The sequence below is a fragment of the Orcinus orca genome, chromosome 7 (assembly GCF_937001465.1).
Source record: "Orcinus orca chromosome 7, mOrcOrc1.1, whole genome shotgun sequence".
NCBI classification, from domain to species: Eukaryota; Metazoa; Chordata; class Mammalia; order Artiodactyla; family Delphinidae; genus Orcinus; species Orcinus orca.
In genome coordinates, this window is record NC_064565.1 from 16,575,617 (window position 1) to 16,595,049 (window position 19,433).

The 19,433-nt window shown below is 40.9% G+C and overlaps 1 pseudogene; it reads left to right on the forward strand.

The window, feature by feature from the left end:
- The first annotated feature begins 569 nt into the window (after positions 1-569).
- LOC101270471 (TIP41-like protein) lies at positions 570-1,277 on the forward strand (annotated as a pseudogene).
- Positions 1,278-19,433: the final 18,156 nt, after the last annotated feature.

Sequence of the window (19,433 nt, forward strand, 5' to 3'; positions counted from 1 at the left end):
TAGCTCTGCAGAAGAGCTCAGAGATATTGTTATGTGTGTCAGCTGAGATGGAACCAGGGCCCTGCCCCCAAAGCTGTGTGGTTGTTTCTTTGGACTGCTCCTCCCTTATCTCTGCACACCCTCCCTTCCCTGATTAACAAGCGTCTGAAAGGCTTCCATGCCCAGGAGCCCAACAGGGTCCTGCTCAGTTTCAGTATCATCAGAGAGAGGACCAAGAACTGGAGCAGAAGCGTGGCCTGGACACACAGACAGGAGGATCCCAGAGAAAGCGGGACCCTATGGCCAGGCAGAGACATTCCAGACCAAGGAATCCTGCTCAATCTCTGGGAGAAAAGATGGACTTGGGGCGACCTGTGCATACAGGCACCCTCTGCATGGAGGTCAGGCCCTCCCAGCACCTCCCCCAGCCCAGACTTTTAGGAGAGCAGCCAGGGAACATGAGGGCTCTGAGAATACCAAGTCCCCCCTCTGACCTTTAAGAAGTAGCAGACCCGGTCGGCCGCCGCTGCCACTGCCGCCAATGCTCCAGCCTGTTCCGTGTGGCCCACGCGGGCCCCGCCGCGGCCAGGATGATCCACGGCTCCCAGAGCGGCCACCAGGACTTCTCCTTCGGGCCCTGGAAGCTGACGGCGTCCAAGACCCACATCGTGAAGTCAGCGGATGCGGAGAAGTTAGCTGATGAATTGCATATGCCATCTCTCCCTGAAATGACGTTTGGAGACAACGTTTTAAGAATCCAGCATGTCTCCGGCTTTGGGATTGAGTTCAATGCTACAGATGCATTAAGATGTGTGAACAACTACCAAGGAATGCTTAAACTAGCCCGTGCCGAAGAGTGGCAGGAAAGCAGGACGGAGGGTAGCACCCTAAGGAAGTTATTAAACCGTATGATTGGACCTATACACAGATTATAAGGGAACATTACTTGGAGAACCACTTAAGCTAAAGGTCGTACCTACAACAGACCATATAGATACAGAGAAATTGAAAACCAGAGAACAGATTCAGTTTTTTGAAGAAGTTCTCCTGTTTGAGGATGAACTTCATGATCATGGAGTTTCAAGCCTGAGTGTGAAAATTAGAGTAACGCCTTCTAGCTTTTTCTTGCTGTTGTGGTTTTTCTTGAGAATTGATGGGGTGCTTATTAGGATGAATGACACAAGACTTTACCATGAGGTATCTATTCTCATTTAATGAAAGTACTAATTGACATTGGGCTTGTTCGCATTGTTACATTGTCAGTCTGACAGTTTGAAATGCAGTAATGCTTTATATTATATGGCTATTCGTCTAACCTTTAAGATCGGGTGTGTCATATTCACTGTTGACTGCACAGTTATCGAAACATTACATCTTCTTTTCCAAAAGTTCTACAAGTTGAACATGTTTTCCAAAAGGCACTCCCTGGTAAAGGGGAGTCTGATGCTTTTAAAAAACCTCTTAAACTTAATCTGTTTAAGAAAACTGTCCCTTAACGCTTACTTTTTTTGTGGTATGTGTTGTTTATGTAATGTCCTGATATTAGAAATACCAATCTCATGGCCTCCAGAAATTTTTATTATACAATTATTTTGATAGTTGTTTTAATGTTTGAAAGCTCTGTGCTCCATTTCAAGGAACTGTTAACATACGAAGTTTTCAAACAAATAAGTGAAGGAAGTGGGGGGGAGGCTTAAATTGAGTCATGAAAATTCTTCTTGTAGCTTTATAGCAGCCTATACTTTTTTTTTTTTTTTTTTTTTGCGGTACGCGGGCCTCAGTGCTGTGGCCTCTCCCGTTGCGGAGCACAGGCTCTGGACGCGCAGGCTCAGCGGCCATGGTTCACGGGCCCAGCCGCTCCACGGCATGTGGGATCTTCCCGGACCGGGCCACGAACCCGTGTCCCCTGCATTGGCAGGTGGACTCTCAACCACTGAGCCACCAGGGAAGCCCTATAGCAGCTTATCCTTTTTGAATGAATTTTTAACGTCATATTTGTCATCATATAGAATGACAAATGAGAGAAGAAACCAGCAGTATCAGGGTAATCATAGTAATAGTTAACCCTCCTAACAACCCTATGAAATAGATGCTATTATTATCTCTGTTTTATAGCTGAGACAACTAAGGCAAAGACAGATTAAGTAACTTGCCCATGTTATACAGTTAATAGGTGGCAGAACTGGAATTTAAGCCCAGTAAGCTGTGATTGGATTGGTATTTTCCTAAATCCTGCACTTTCTTTGAAAGTGAATACCATGGTCACTGTGATGGATTTTTTCTTTTTAAAAGTGATAGTAAAATACTAAAAATAAGCTACACTTTACTCCCTCAGAAAAAATGAAATCTAAATTTTTAGAAATGCTTATACTTTAACTCAACAATATTGACTTTTCTTTCAGAATTTATCCTCAAAAGATTCTTACATACAGTAACCCACATATTAATCAGGCAGCTGTATAGAGTTGTATGCATATAAATAGTCATGGCAATGCTATTGTTTATAATAGCTAAAAGGAAAGAAGTAAGATGCTATAATGCCCCTTGAATGAGCATTGATTAAATGGCCATTTATATCCTGTTGGCCTACAACAAATAGACTGCCAGATATTTCTCCAGCAAAGTTGGATTTATTCGGGATCAGCAGAAAATTGCAATTCAGGTCTGCAACCATGGTGGGCCATGTGCAAGTCCCCACATGGCAAGGGAAGGAGAAGGCTTTTACAGAGAAGAAAAGGAAAATGGGAGTGCTATCATAAACAGAGAATCCATGACTTTCCATTGGTTGAGCCCTTGCCAGGAAATAAGAGGAGTCTTTCTTTTTTCTGTTGGGTTCTGCTACGGTTGCTGGCTATGAGAGCTCCCCATTCTAGTCTCCCAAATCTATTTAATTGAGGTTTCTGTTTATGAATTTTTTTACAGTCCATATAGTAGAAAAATATGCAACCATTAAAATTAATGGCAGAAAGTTGTTTAACTGATTTGGAAAGATGCGCATATTAATGTTGACTTTTAAAATGCAAGTATGATCTATATAAGATGTTATGTAGAGATTCCTAAATGTTAAGGGTAGTGTTATCTATAGAGATTGTGATTGCTGCTGATTTATACTCTATACGTTTATAGTATTTGATTTTTTTTTAACAATGAGCATTAATCTGTTTTGTTGATATAAAAGATGGAAACTTTAAGGGAACATAATCTTGTGATTTTTCTTTAATTAAATAATGTTTTACCAAAAAAAAAAAAAGAAAGAAAAAGTAACAGACCCCAGTCCTGTAAATCCAACAGGATGCTATCAGCCAGCTTCTCCCTCCCATACTAGGACTAATCCGCTGACCACAGTATTCTCCAAGCCCAGACCAGAGGCCTTCTGATGGGGAAATATGTATGTATTAATAAATAACTCTATATAAACACTACATATGTATCTACACATATATACATCTGTACATTGTATGTGTGTATATATACATACATATCATATACATATATTATAATTGTATTATACATAGATTCACATAGTCAGATACTATATATTATCAAACAATGATCAAGAGATATTTGAACAACACATGAATGAAGGGAAGGATCCAGCCATTCACAGATCTGAGCTTCTCTCTCTTATGCCCTTCCTATGTGCTTCCCTCATCTATAGGCAAAAATGTTGGCTGTCAGGCCTTGCTCACCCTCAACCTCTGTACCCTACTTTCCCTGTATCTGGGTGCACTTTACCCTCTCCCCTCTTACCCTTCCCACTCAGGCCCTCTAGTTCAAGTTTAAAGAGCTGTGACCAGCCTCGGTGAGTGACCCAAGTTTTCCCTGCTCTTGTGCTGTTTGCATCTTGTGCTCCAATGCTGAGAACTCAGTTCCTTTGGGGCGAGATTTTGTTTTGCCTTTGGTGGTCTCCCAAATCTCTGAGGTGCTGGGACCCTATCTTGCTTTTCTAAATACCCTTCCTGGAGATACCAGTCTTGACCGGGCCTCTGTGAGAGCTGGCCCTCACTGCCTGAGTCTCCAAGTGCATGGTCTTTCCCTTCTCTACATGCACCCCAAAACTAAACCTTACATCTGTCTTAGCCTAGGGCTAGGGCTGCCATAACAAAATACCATAGACTGGATGGCTTATAAACAGCAAAAATGTATTGCTCACAGCTCTGGAGCCTGGAAGTCTGAGATCAGGACGGTAGCATGATGGGATCTGGTGAGAGCCCTGTTCTTGACTTGCAGATGGCTACCTCCTGGCTATGTGCTTACATGGAGGAGAGAGAGAGAGAGAGAGATCTTTCTCTTCTTATAAGGACACTAATCCTATCAGATCAGCCCCCCACCCTTATACCCTCACTTAACCTTAATTACCTCCATAAAGATCTTATCTTCAAATACAATCAGATCAAGGGGTTAGAGGCTTCAACATACGAATTCTGGGGGGACAAAAACATTCAGTCTATAACCACATCTAATACCAGTTCTTTCACCAAAATGTCAAATTCTGCCCTCACCCAATCCTGTACCAGTCAATCCGATACCTCCACCCACCCCCATGCCCTGATCTGCCACGTGGCAAGCAGCACCTTGCCCAGCAGGAAGCAGGATGGAGGCCACCTGTCTAAGGAAATGGCTGATGAAGGGTTGACGTCTAGTTACACTCCTGACTTCTGACCACCAGCTCCCCTTGACCTCTGGTCCCTAGGGCTCCCTCACACTCGGCTGCAGCCCGACATTTGGCCTTTGAGTCCCGTCCGCATGCTTGGCTTTGATCTTCTGGTCCCCATTGGGCCTCAGTATCCCCAGCCCTCTTGCCTGTGCCACTTGTCAGCCTCCCAACCACCTGTGGTCTCACTGAGATGACTTGTCTAGATGTCCTTTCCCACTGTTTCTCTTCCCAGAGCAGCCACTCCACCGTCCCCTGTCACACCTGCCACAGGTGTCCCTGTGGAGGAGCATCTACACTGCCTCACCAAGAGGCTGGGGGCCAAGCCACTTCCCAGGATGATGGGATGGGCGAGCCCTGCACCAACTTTATAAATAGAGCGTTTCTGTCTTCAATTATTATCATGTAGTCCATCATCAGAGACTATTTCTGGAAAACCCACACTGAGCCCAGTGGATTGATCGAAGGGTTCAGCTCTCATCTCAGGATTACTGCATGGACATCATCTACAAGAAAATAAACAAACATGCAAAGGCAGCGCTTAAGAGAGTCATCTCCAGCCATTGCCCCGGGAGGTGAAGCCGTGCCCATTCAGGGCACCAACATCCCTAAGTTATAACCGAGAAGAAAAGAGAAAGAAAGTGAGAGGATAATAGTGAAGAACAGAAAAGGAGGAGAAAGCAAATGGAGAGGAAAAAATAAATACATGGCAAAACGTGGTGAACCTTGAGCTGGTTCACTCTGTGTTACCCCCCCAGCCCCCATACAAATGGGAGAGAATCAAATTGTCAGGATGTCAAGATTTTTACTTAGGACTCAACCAATTTCATATATAAAGAAGTAGATTCACATCAGCCTACAGTTAGTCAACGAGTTAGATGCCAGTGCTCAAGAGATTTTAATAGCAGTCAACATTTATTTAACTTGATATGGGCAGTAACTGATAAATGCATTACGTGTATCATTTCTTTTAATCCTCATGAAAACTTAGGAGATAAGAACTATGATTATTGTCCACTTTACATATGAAAAAATATCTTTTTATCTATTTCCTGGCCATGAGGAAATATCTTGCCATGATCACCCCACTACAAAAAAAAAAAAAAAAAAAAATCTATCTGACTCCAAAGGCTAGCTGGTAACCATTCCATTTATTTCTAAATCAGTCTCCAGGGAATATTATCATTCAGCAGAACGTGAGTAAAGGTAGGGAAGGAAGATTTAAATGTATAAAAGGAGGGTGGTCACAGCAAATGCTGAGAGATACAGATGGATTGGGCACATTCCTAGTTGAAATTCTGATCTTTATTCCTAAGCAGTCAAGTTCGAAATTCAAATTCCTGACACCTTCTTTGACTGTGAAAATGTTCATTTTCTTCAGAACCAGAAGATTAGTTCTGGAATGTCACTTCAAAAACACTGTTTTCTCCAACTCAAAAGGATGCTAAAGACCCACTTTCAGGACGTTATCTTTTTGAGATAACCAACCTCATTGTGAAAATGAGGTGTTTCCAATTTTTGGCTCCCATATAGCCATTACTGGGATATAGAGAAATGTCTGTCAGCAAAAGTCTGTGGGCCAAGGATTTCGGGATACATTTTTACCTCCTCTGTGGTTGGGACTCCGGGTCCCCTGGTCTGTTACTTCGTAGGAGCTGCAAATCCTCTGAGAAATAAATTCAGGGTGGCCACTCACATCTTGTGGATTTGACTTCATGCCAGCCATAAAGGAGAGCTAACTGACCATGCAGCCCAGGAGGAAAGCCAGGGAGAACTACATTCATGGGATCCCAGTTTCAGAGGGTCATAAATCTCCAAGGCTCCTCAGACACAGAATTCCAAATGAGGCTCCAGACCCACACTGTCTACCCTGATCGCCATGGCCACATGTCCACTGAGCGTCCACAATGTGGCCAGTCCATGTGAAGAGGTGCTCTCTGTGTGAAATACACACCAGATTTCTAAGACTGAGGATGAAAAATTCATTAACTCATTAATGATCATTTGTAGTCACTATTTGATAAGTTAAATAAAATACATTATTAGAATTGATTTCACTTGTTTCTTTTTACTTTCTTAATGTAGCTACTATAAAATTTTAAATTACATATGTGACTTGCTTTCTGTTTCTGTTGGTCAGTTCTGCTTCAGACACTCAAACCACTGAAGAGATCTTGCAACTTACTAAGATCTCAACAAATCAGCGTATGCCAAAATTACACGACTTACAGAGCAGCTTTCTATGAGAACGACCTGAAGACTAGCAGAAAAGATTTTCCACAATTAAAGACATAAAAAAGGAACCACACCACAATGAGATGTTAGGAGGGACAGAGACACAGTATAGTTTGGACCCACACCCCTGAGTTGGCGACCCACACAAGGAGGAGCATTACAATCTCAGAGGTCTTCCCCCAGGAGTGAGGGGGCCGAGCCCCACCTAGGTTCCCCAGCCCTGCACTGGGAATAGGAGCCCCCAGAACATCTGGCTTGGAAATCCAGCAGGGCTTATGTCCAGGAGAACTGGAGGACTACATCAAACAGATAATCCACCCTTAAAGGGTGCATACAAAATCTCACACGCTCCGAGACCCAGTGCAGAGGTGGTAGCTTGAGAGGAGCCTGGGTCAGACACTTGCTGACCTTTAAGAGCCTCCTGGAGAGGCAGGAGGAACCTGGGACTCCCGCAGGGGACATAGATGTTGGTGGCAGCCATCTGGGGGCGCTCACTCTACCATGATAACACCAGTGCTGGCAAACACAATTTCCAAATCTTCCCTCTAGCCTGTTAGTGCTGGAGACCCGGCTCTGCCCTCCAGGGGGCCAGCCCCAGCCCCAGGACCCCGTGGGCCACAAAGCTAACCATGTAGGAAGCCTACCCTGCCTTCCAGTGACCCCATAGCCATTGCATGTGGCCTGGTCTCACAGCCAACCAGGCCAGGAGCCAGCCCTGCCTACCAGCACACCTACAGTAGTCAGCCCACCCCACCCCAACAGAAGCGGGCACACAAGCCACACAGGACGCACCCCTAGAGCATATACATCTGGTGACCAGAGGGGAGCATGCTGCTGGGCCCCAGAGAACATCTCCTATATAAGCCCTCCCATCCAAGATTGGGAAACATAACTGACCTACCTAACACATAGAAATAAACACAGAACAGGGAAAAATGAGGAGACAGAAATATGCTTCAAACAAAGTAACAAGACATAGCCTCAGAAAAAGAACTAAACAGGGAATTCCCTGGTGGACCAGTGGTTAGGACACTGTGCTTCCACTACCAGGGGCCCTGGTTCAATCCCTGGTCAGGGAATTAAGGTCCCACAAGCTGCATGGCATGGCCAAATAAATAAATGTTTCTTTAAAAAAGAAAGGAGTGCAATATTTTTAAAAAGAAGAAAGAAGGAAAGAAAGAAAGAAAGGGAGGGAGGAAGGAAGGAAGGAAGGAAGGAAGAAAGAAAAGAAAGAAAGAAAGGGAGCTAACCAAAGTGGAGATAAGCAATCTACCCAATAAAGAGAAATTATTAAAAAGGTGCTCACCAAACTCAGGAGAAGAATGGATGAACACAGAGAGAATTTCAACAAAGAGTTAGTTCTTAGAGGAAATGCTTTCAGCTTTTCACCAGATTATGATATTAGCTATTGTGGTATCACGTTGATTGACTTACAGATATTGAAACATCCCTGCATCCGTAATTCATCTCCATCTTGAGAAAGAACAGAGCTGGAGATATCACACTCCCTGGCTTCAAGCTATGATACAAAGCTACAGTGACCAAAACGCTATGGTTCTAGCCCCAAAACAGACACATAGATCAGTAGAACAGAACAGAGTTCAGAAATAAACTCACACTTTTATGTTCAATTATTCTATGACAAAGGAGGCAAGAATATACAATGGGGGAAAGACAACCTCTCCAGTAAATGGTGTTGGGAAAACTGAACGGCTACATGCAAAAGAATCTAATTGAACTACTTTCACCATACACAAAAATAAACTCAAAATGAATCAGACTTAAATGTAAGACCTGACACCATAAAACTCCTAGGAGAAAACATAGCATTACATTCTTTGACATCGGTCTTAGCAAAATTTTTTTGTATCTGTCTCCTCAGGCAAGGGAAATAAAAGCAAAAATAAACAAATGGGACTACAACAAACTAAAACGTTTTTGAGCAGCAAAGGAAACTATCAAGAAAATGAAAAGGCAGCCTACTAAATGGGAGAAGATATTTGCAAATGATATATTCAATAAGGGGCTGACATCCAAAATATACAAAGAGCTCATACAACTCAATATTGAACAAACAAACTTAATTTAAAAAAAACTGATTAAAAAATGGGCAGAAGACCTGAATACATATTTTTCCATAGAAGACAGATAGTCAACAGACACATGAATAGATGCTCTACATCACTAATCATTGGGGAAATGCAAATCAAAAACAATGAGATATCACCTCACACCTGCCAGAATGGCTATTATCAAAAAGATAAGAAAAAGCAAGTGTTGGCCAGGATGTAGAGAAAAGGAAACCCCTGTGCACTGTTGATGGGAATGTAAATTGGTTCAGCTACTATGCAAAACAGTATAGAGGTTCCTCAAAAAATTAAAACTAGAACTACCATATGATCCAGCAATTTCACTTCTGGGTATTTACATGAAGAAAACAAAAACACTAACTCAAAAAGATATATGTACATCAATGTTTATTGCAGCATTATTTACAATAGCCAAGATATGGAAGGAATCTAAATTACCAATTGATAAAGAATTTGTGGTATATATCTATGATGGAATATTAGCCATAAAAAATGAAATCTTGCCGTTTGCTACAAATGGATTGATCTAGAGGGTATCATGCTCAGTGAAGTAAGTCAGACAGAGAAAGACAAACAACATATGATCTCACTTCTATGTGGAATCTTAAAAATAAAACAAGAACAACATTGTAAAGCAATTATACTCCAATAAAGATATTAAAAAAAAAAAACAGCTTGGACCTGAGATCAGAAGAGGCAGGGGCACCCAGGGGAGGAAGAAGAGCATGTCCAAAATAAAACTCATTGTTCTTTGTCCCCCCAAAAAAGTAAAAATAAATAAAAATAAAATTTTTAAAAAATAAAACAAAAATAAAATGAAAAGATACAGAGAACAAACGTGGGGAGGGGGAGGTGAAATAGGTGAAGGGGATTAAGAGGTACAAACCTCCAGTCATAAAATAAATGAGCCACAGGGATGTAACATACAGTGTAAGGAATACGGTTCATAATATTGTAATAACTTTGCATGGAGACAGATGGTTAATAGACTTATCGTGGTGATCACTTCATAATGTATGCAAATGTCAAATCTCTATGTAATACACCTGAAACTAACATAATATTGTGTATCAAGTATATTTCCATTTTAAAAAAATTATTGTGTGAGCCCATATCTCCAAATAGCTCTGGTTTATTGAACATGCAAAGCCCCCACTCTTCACTTCACCACCAATCCTGCCCCTTTCTACTTTCCTAATTCTCTTTATTTTATTTTTTTAAAATCATATGTTAGGGCTTCCGTGGTGGCACAGTGGTTAAGAATCCTCCTGCCAATGCAGGGGACACAGGTTCAAGCCCTGGTTCGGGAAGGTCCCACATGCCGCGGAGTAACTAAGCCCATGAGCCACAACTACTGAGCCCGCATGCTGCAACTACTGAAGCTTGCACACCTAGATCCTTTGCTCCACAACAAGAGAAGCCACCACAAGAGCACTCACTGCAATGAAGAGTAGCCCCTGCTCGCCGCAACTAGAGAAAGCCCACGTGCAGCAACAAAGACCCAACGCAGCCAAAAATAAAGATAAAATAAATAAAAATTTTAAAAAATATCATACGTTAAATGTTTATACATCATTTGTCTTCTATTATCAGTAATGATATAAGGAATTTAAAAACAAAACAGAATTGTATTCAATGTAAAGAAAATTTGAATCTATTTTCTTCAAACATGTCAATGAAAAATTTTAGTTAGTTTTCCTAAATTTTCCAAAAAGTTCTTTTTCTTCAAAAATAGATTAAATTTTTTAAAAATAGATTAAATTATCTATTAAAGTTAAGGCAATGTAAAATTATATGTAACCAATATCAATTTTTAAAATCAGATGTACTTAAATAAAGCTCTTTTTAAACTTTTTCAAAAGTTAATTAAATCTTTAAAATGATTCATCTAAATATAAAATTATTTATGATTCTGGCATTCATTATCTATCTAAATGTCAATGCAAAGAAGAGTATGGTGTGTTACAGTGTTATATCTAGACATATATACAATATTGCAAAATGTTCCTCAGCCATGGGGTGCAGTGTTTGTGAATCATGGCCTAATTGGAGAGTCCTTCTAATTGGAACATGAAAAGAAGAAAGAAAATGGGTGTCGACACTAGGGGAAAATGACACTTTGTTTTGCAAGACTCTGCTGTATTCACGTGTTCTGAGAGAGAGAATCTGACAAATTAATTACTCTGTCTTCAAGGGAAAATTTGACAACTTAATTAGCTTCTCTTTTCCTTTACCAAATGCTTCTGCAACTCAAATCCTCCTTGTCTCCCATAGCAGTGTTCATCTCCAAAATCTGCAGTGGCACAGCCTACAGACCTGGTTACCTTCCAACAGTCAACTGTTATGTTGAGGATGGAAGATAAAAGTTATGAAGGAGTGTTTCCCTGGAGCCTGAAAGGTATTAGTCATGAGACTGGATGTTTAAAGGATATAAATCACTAGATGCCAGTCCTGAGCTCCAAGAGACAGAAATCACAATGTGTTCTCAATTAAACTTACTTTGTGTGTCTGTGATACACAGGACTCTCTAAAGCATAGGGCCCAGAGTTGGGTCACTCTTGCCAGAATCTTAGGGCAGCATCAGGATACAAAGTCAATCACCTGCACCTGGGTCCACTCGCTGAGCTCCACCATGGTTGAGTGTGTACACTGGGATGAACCGGGATGCTATGACCCACCACTAGATTGTTCTCCTGCTAGACTCTAAATTCCAGACAGCCGACAACCGTGTCTGACTTTTCCACTGCTGTATCCTTAGTATCCTGCACAGTATTTGGGCACAAAATTTGAGCTCAGTCATTACTTGACTAATGAAGTTAATAAGCTCACTGAGATCCTCATTTTTCTCACCTGTGAAATGGGGACAAAGATACCTTCCCTCACGAAGATTGTCTTGAGAATAACATGTGATCATATTCGTACAACCTCAGATTACTCTTGACACATAATATTAATTTTATTATTTGATGACTTAAAAGTAAAGTTAGTCAGCTCTCTGGAGTACTGTTTTCTCATTTACAAAATGTCATTAAGACTATTTTGAGGACTGAGTAGGAAAACATATCTGACAAAAATTTAAGTGTTCAGTCGTTGAGTGGTAACCGTGTTGATCATGAGACGATGATGACAATGACAAAACTCCAAGCTTAACCCCAAACTCATCTCATTTCACTTACTTCCTGATTCCATGAAGCACTTAGAAAGGGCCTAAGAAAAAACAAAGCAAAACAAGAGCCAAAGGGCTTCCCTGGTGGCGCAGTGGTTGAGAGTCCGCCTGCCAATACAGGGGACACAGGTTCGTGCCCCGGTCCGGGAGGCTCCCACATGCCGCAGAGCGGCTGGGCCCGTGAACCATGGCCACTGGGCCTGCGCGTCCGGAGCCTGTGCTCCGCAACAGGAGAGGCTGCAGTGGTGAGAGGCCCGTGTAACGCAAACAAAAAAAAAAACAAGAGCCAAAAACCAAAGCTCTGCCCTCAACACTATTTAGGCCACAATATTTTTAAATAACTATTATTGTTATTCTCATAATTATTAGCCAGTCATGAAATATTCATTTAACATTTACTAATGTCAGAGAATAGGAACACTGGATTGTTTTCAGTGGAAGCATATGTCACCCTGTAGAGAAGATGACTTTAAAATATTAGAAATAATTTTTAAAATAACATAAGACAGTGCATAGCACTATTTTGTTTTCCATTCATTGTGTTTTTATTAATTGGTTCATGTAACTGGGAAATTCACAGGATGAGTTCAGGTACAGCTGGATCCAGGATGTCAAACAGTAGCATCTGGACCCTAGGTCACTCTCCTGGCTCTTGTCTCTCATTTCCTCTGAGCCAAGGTCCCTTTCAGCCTTTCCCCAAAGTTGACCAGGGGGTCACTTAAGTCATAGACTCACCCCTGCATCTGGAAAGTGGGCTCAGTCCCACCAGAACCACTTGAACTGAAGTGGAGAAGGAGTGAGCCCTCAACAGAAGGAGAAATGCACAAGGCCCACTGGGGCTTTGGGCGTGTCATCATGACAGGAAAGACAGCCATCTGTGTCCTTCTGGAGGTCAGTGCATGGCCTGGCAGCGGGCTTCAATGGCAGCCTTGCTGGGCTTCAGTTTCCTATCAGTTTTGGTTTTTTGTTTTTGTTTTTTAAGTCAAATGCTAATTTGTATAGTGATGATCACTTGTAACAGGCACACAAAAGAAAAGGGAGATGAAGCAGTCAGAGGGTTTGGAACAGGATGACAGAAGAATGGAAAAGAGAACAAGAGGGAAGGAGAGAGGGAAAGAGAGCAGAAGCGAGGGAGGTGGGGAGGGAGAGAGAGGGAGGGACGTATTACCAGAGTTGGATGGACAAAGGTGAGCAGGGGGTTAGAGTACATGGGTCTATTTGAATAACTGGGAGAATGGAAACTAATAAATGAAGATCAACATTCCCCTTCTCATTAGTTCTAGCTACTCATTTTTTTCCTAATTTAAGGCTGATGCCCTGTCCTTTTGATGTTAAATGATGCTAGTATGAGAAAGCAGATGGTTCTCATGGAGCAGAAATAATCACGGCAACAATCTTGGATCCATATGGGAACTTCAGTGAACGCAAACTTTGACATCCCCTCTTGCTGTTTTTTCTTTTCCAATGATGACAGAGTTTGTTCACTGCAGCTCCTGGTGTTCGAAGTACCATCAATCAGCACTCTAATCATTGTTCACCATTAATTCTGTGAGCACACCATCGCCACAGCAGTTATGAACCATCTGGTACATCCTTCCATTTTCGCATGTCACTTACAGATGGCAGTTACTCAAGTTAATGTGACCATTTGGATGGCCAGGTTCTCACTCATTTCCAAGACACGTTTACAGGGATGATATCTTGTCGATATTCCATCAAGGCAATTTAACCCCATCTCCTCCTTTTCTATTTGCAACCCCCCATTTCTTGGACTGGGGCTCACTGCTCCAGAGCAAAAGGTGACCAGGCCACAACCTCTTTAACAAAACAATAGGCTTAAAAGTCAAGAATTGCAAAAAAGGAGAAAGGGAGAAGAGAAGAAAGATAGGAGAGAACACTGGTGCTGTGGGAGTAAGGCTCCAGCACCTTCTGCAGACCTGATTTCTGCACTTTGGATTCCATAGGACACACTAAAGGAATGCCACTACTCCCTCTTGTGAGAACACCAGAATCAAAGCTAGCTGCTGGACAATCATCAACAGGAAGACACTGGAACTCACCAAAAAAGATACCCCACATCCAAAGACAAAGGAGAAGTCACAATGAGACGGTAGGAGGGGCGCAATCACAGTAAAATCAAATCCAATAACTGGTGGGTGGGTGACTCACAGACTGGAGAACACTTATACCACAGAAGTCCACCCACTGGAGTGAAGGTTCTGAGCCCCATGTTAGGCTTCCCAACTTGGGTGTCTGGCAACAGGAGGACGAATTCCTAGAGAATCAGACTTTGAAGCCTAGCGGAAATTGATTGCAGGACTTTGACAGGACTGGAGGAAACAGAGACTCCACTCTTGGAGGGCACACACAAAGTAGTGTGCGCATCGGGAACCAGGGGAAGGAGCAGTGACCCCGGGGAAGACTGAACCAGACCTACCTGCTAGTGAGGGAGTGTCTCCTGCAGAGGCAGTGGGTGGCTGTGGCTCACCATGAGGACAAGGACACTGGCAGCAGAAGTTCTGAGAAGTACTCCTTGGTGTGAGCCCTCCCAGAGTCCACCATTAACCCCACCAAAGAGCCCAGGTAAGCTCCAGTGTTGGGTTGCCTCAGGACAAACAACCAACAGGGAGGGAACCCAGACCCACCCATCAGCCGTCAAGCGGATTAAAGTTTTACTGAGCTCTTCCCATCAGAGCAACAGCCAGCTCTACCCACCACCAGTCCCTCCCATCAAGCCTCTTAGATAGCCTCATCCACCAGAGGGCAGACAGCAGAAGCAAGAAGAACTACAATCCTGCGGCCTGTGGAACAAAAACCACATTCACAGAAAGAGAGACAAGATGAAAAGGCAGAGGGCTATATACCAGATGAAGGAACAAGATAAAACCCCAGAAAAACAACTAAATGAAGTGGAGATAGGCAACCTTCCAGAAAAAGAATTCAGAATAATGATAGTGAAGATGATCCAGGACCTCGGAAAAAGAATGGAGGCAAAGATTGAGAAGATGCCAGAAATGTTTAACAAAGACCTAGAAGAATTAAAGATCAAACAAACAGAGATGAACAATACAATAACTGAAATGAAAACTACACTAGAAGGAATCAATAGCAGAATAACTGAGGCAGAAGAATGGATAAGTGACCTGGAAGACAGAATGGTGAAATTCACTGCTGTGGAACAGAATAAAGAAAAAAGAATGAAAAGAAATGAAGACAGCCTAAGAGACCTCTGGGGCAACATTAAGCGCAACAACATTCGCATTATAGGGGTCCCAGAAGGAGAAGAGGGAGAGAAAGGACCCGAGAAAATATTTGAAGAGATTATAGTTGAAAACTTCCCTAACATGGGAAAGGAAATGGCCACCCAAGTCCAGGAAGCACAGCGAGTCCCATACAGGATAAACCCAAGGAGATACATTCTGAGACACATAGTAATCAAACTGGCAAAAATTAAAGACAAAGAAAAATTACTGAAAGCAACAAGGGAAAAATGACAAATAATATACAAGGGAATTCCCATAAGGTTAACAGCTGATTTCTCAGAAGAAACTCTACAAGCCAGAAGGGAGTGGCATGATATACTTAAAGTGATGAAAGGGAAGAACCTACAACCAAGATTACTCTACCAGAAAGGATCTCATTCACATTCGATGGAGAAATCAAAAGCTTTACAGACAAGCAAAAGCTAAGAGAATGCAGCACCACCAAACCAGCTCTACAACAAATGCTAAAGGAATTTCCTCTAGGCATGAAACACAAGAGAAGGAAAAGACTTACAATAATAAACCCAAAACAATTAAGAAAATGGTCATATGAACATACATATCAATAATTACCTTAAATGTGAATGGATTAAATGCTCCAACCAAAAGACACAGGCTTGCTGAATGGATACAAAAACAAGACCCATATATATGCTGTCTACAAGAGACCCACTTCAGACCTAGGGACACATACAGAGTGAAAGTGAGGGGATGGAAAAAGATATTCCATGCAAATGGAAATCAAAAGAAAGCTGGAGTAGCTATACTCATATCAGATAAAATAGACTTTAATATAAAGAATGTTACAAGAGACAAGAAAGGACACTACATAATGATCAAGGGATCAATCCAAGAAGAAGATATAACAATTATCAATATATATGCACCCAACATAGGAGCACGTCAATACATAAGGCAACTGCTGCTATAAAAGAGGAAATCAACAGTAACACAATAATAGTGGGAGACTTTAACACCTCACTTACACCAATGGACAGATCATCCAAAATGAAAATAAATAAGGAAACAGAAGATTTAAATGACACAATAGACCAGATAGATTTAATTGATATTTATAGAACATTCCATCCAAAAACATCAGATTATACTTTCTTCTCAAGTGCGCACGGAACATCCTCCAGGATAGATCACACCTTGAGTCACAAATCAAGCCTCAGTAAATTTAAGAAAATTCAAATCATATCAAGCATCTTTTCTGACCACAACACTATGAGATTAGAAATGAATTACAGGGGGAAAAACGTAAAAAACACAAACACATGGAAGCTAAACAATATATTACTAAATAACCAAGAGATCACTGAAGAAACCAAAGAGGAAATCAAAAAATACCTAGAGACAAATGACAATGAAAACACACAATGACCCAAAACCTATGGGATGCAGCAAAAGCAGTTCCAAGAGGGAAGCTTATAGCAATACAATCTCACCTCAAGAAACAAGAAAAATCTCAAATAAAAAATCTAACCCGACACCTAAAGGAACTAGAGAAAGAAGAACAAACAAAACCCAAAGTTAGCAGAAGGAAAGAAATCATAAAGATTAGAGCAGAAATAAATAGAAACAAAGAAAACAATAGCAAAAATCAATAAAACTAAAAGCTGGTTCTTTGAGAAGATAAACAAAGTTGATAAACCATTAGCCAGACTCATCAAGAAAAAGAGGGAGAGGACTCAAATCAATAAAATTAGAAATGAAAAAGGGAAGTTACAAGAGACACTGCAGAAATACAATGCATCCTAAGAGACTATTACAAGCAACTCTATGCCAATAAAATGGACAAGCTGGAAGAAATGGACAAATTCTTAGAAAGGTATAACCTTCCAAGACCAAACAAGGAAGAAACACAAAATATGAACAGACCAATCACAAGTAATGAAATTGAAACTGTGATTAAAAATCTTCCAAAAATCAAAAGTCCAGGACCAGGTGGCTTCACAGGTGAATTCTATCAAACACCTAGAGAAGAGCTAACACCCATCCTTCTCAAACTCTTCCAAAAAATTTCAGATGAAGGAACACTCCCAAACTCATTCTATGAGGCCACCATCACCCTGATACCAAAACCAGACAAAGATACTACAAAAAAAGAAAATTACAGACCAATATCACTGATGAATATAGATGCAAACATCTTCAACAAAATACTAGCAAACAGAATCCAACAGCACATTAAAAGGATTATACACCACGATCAAGTGGGATTTATCCCAGGGATGCAAGGATTCTTCAATATATGCAAATAAATCAATGTTATACACCATATTAACATATTGAAGAATAAAAACCATATAATCATCTCAATAGATGCAGACAAAATTCAACACCCATTTACGATAAAAACTCTCCAGAAAGTGGGCATAGAGGGAACCCACAGCAAACATCTTTCTCAATGGTGAAAAATTGAAAGCATTTCCTCTAAGATCAGGAACAAGACAAGGATGTCCACTCTCACCACTATTATTCAACATAGTTTTGGAAGTCCTAGCCATGGCAATCAGAGAAGAAAAAGAAATAAAAGGAATACAAATTGGAAAAGAAGTAAAACTGTCACTGTTTGCAGATTACATAATACTATACATAGAGAATCCAAAAAATGCCACCAGAAAACTACTAGAGCTAGTCAATGAATTTGGTAAAGCTGCAGGATACAAAATTAATGCACAGAAATCTTTTGCATTCCTATACACTAATGATGAAAAATCTGAAAGAGAAATTAAGGAAACACTCCCATTTACCATTGCAACAAAAAGAATAAAATACCTAGGAATAAACCTACCTAGGGAGACAAAAGAACTGTATGCAGAAACCTATATGGCACTGATGAAAGAAATTAAAGATGATACCAATAGATGGAGAGATATATTATGTTCTTGGATTGGAAGAATCAATATTGTGAAAATGACTATACTACCCAAAGCAATCTACAGATTCAATGCAATCCCTATCAAATTACCAATGGCATTTTTTATGGAACTAGAACAAATCATCTTAAAATTTGTATGGAGACAGAAAGATCCCAAATAGCCAAAGCAGTCTTGAGGGAAAAAAACAGAGCTGGAGGAATCAGACTCTCTGACTTCAGACTATACTACAAAGCTGCAGTAATCAAGACAATATGGTACTGGCACAAAAACAGAAACATAGATCAATGGAACAAGATAGAACGCCCAGAGATAAACCCACGCACCTGTGGTCAACTAATCTCTGACAAAGGAGGGAAAAATATACAATGGAAAAAAGACAGTCTCTTCAATAAGCGGTGCTGGGACAACTGGACAGCTACATGTAAAAGAATGAAATTAGAACACTCTCTAACACCATATACAAAAATAAACTCAAAATGGATTCGAGACCTAAATGTAAGACCAGACGCTATAAAACTCTTAGAGGAAAACTTAGGAAGAATACTCTTTACATAAATCTCAGCAAGATCTTTTTTGATCTACCTCCTAGAGTAATGGAAATAAAAACAAAATTAAACAAATGGGACCTAATGAAACTTCAAAGCTTTTGCACAGCAAAGGAAACCATAAACAAGACAAAAAGACAACCCTCAGGATGGGAGGAAATATTTGCAAAAGAATCAATGGACAAAGGATTAATCTTCAAAATATATAAACACCTCATGCAGCTCAATATTAAAGAAACAAAAACCCAATCCAAAAATGGGCAGAAGACCTAAATAGACATTTCTCCAAAGAAGACATACAGATGGCCAAGAAGCACATGAAAAGCTGCTCAACATCACTAATTATTAGAGAAATGCAAATCAAAACTACAATGAGGTATCACCTCACACCAGTTAGAATGGGCATCATCAGAAAATCTACAAACCACAAATGCTGGAGAGGGTGTGGAGAAAAGGGAACCCTCTTGCACTGTCAGTGGGAATGTAAATTGATACAGCCACTATGGAGAACAGTCTGGAGGTTCCTTAAAAAATTAAAAAGAGAACTACCATATGACCCAGCAATCCCACTACTGGGCGTATACCCTGAGAAAACCATAATTCAAAAAGAGAC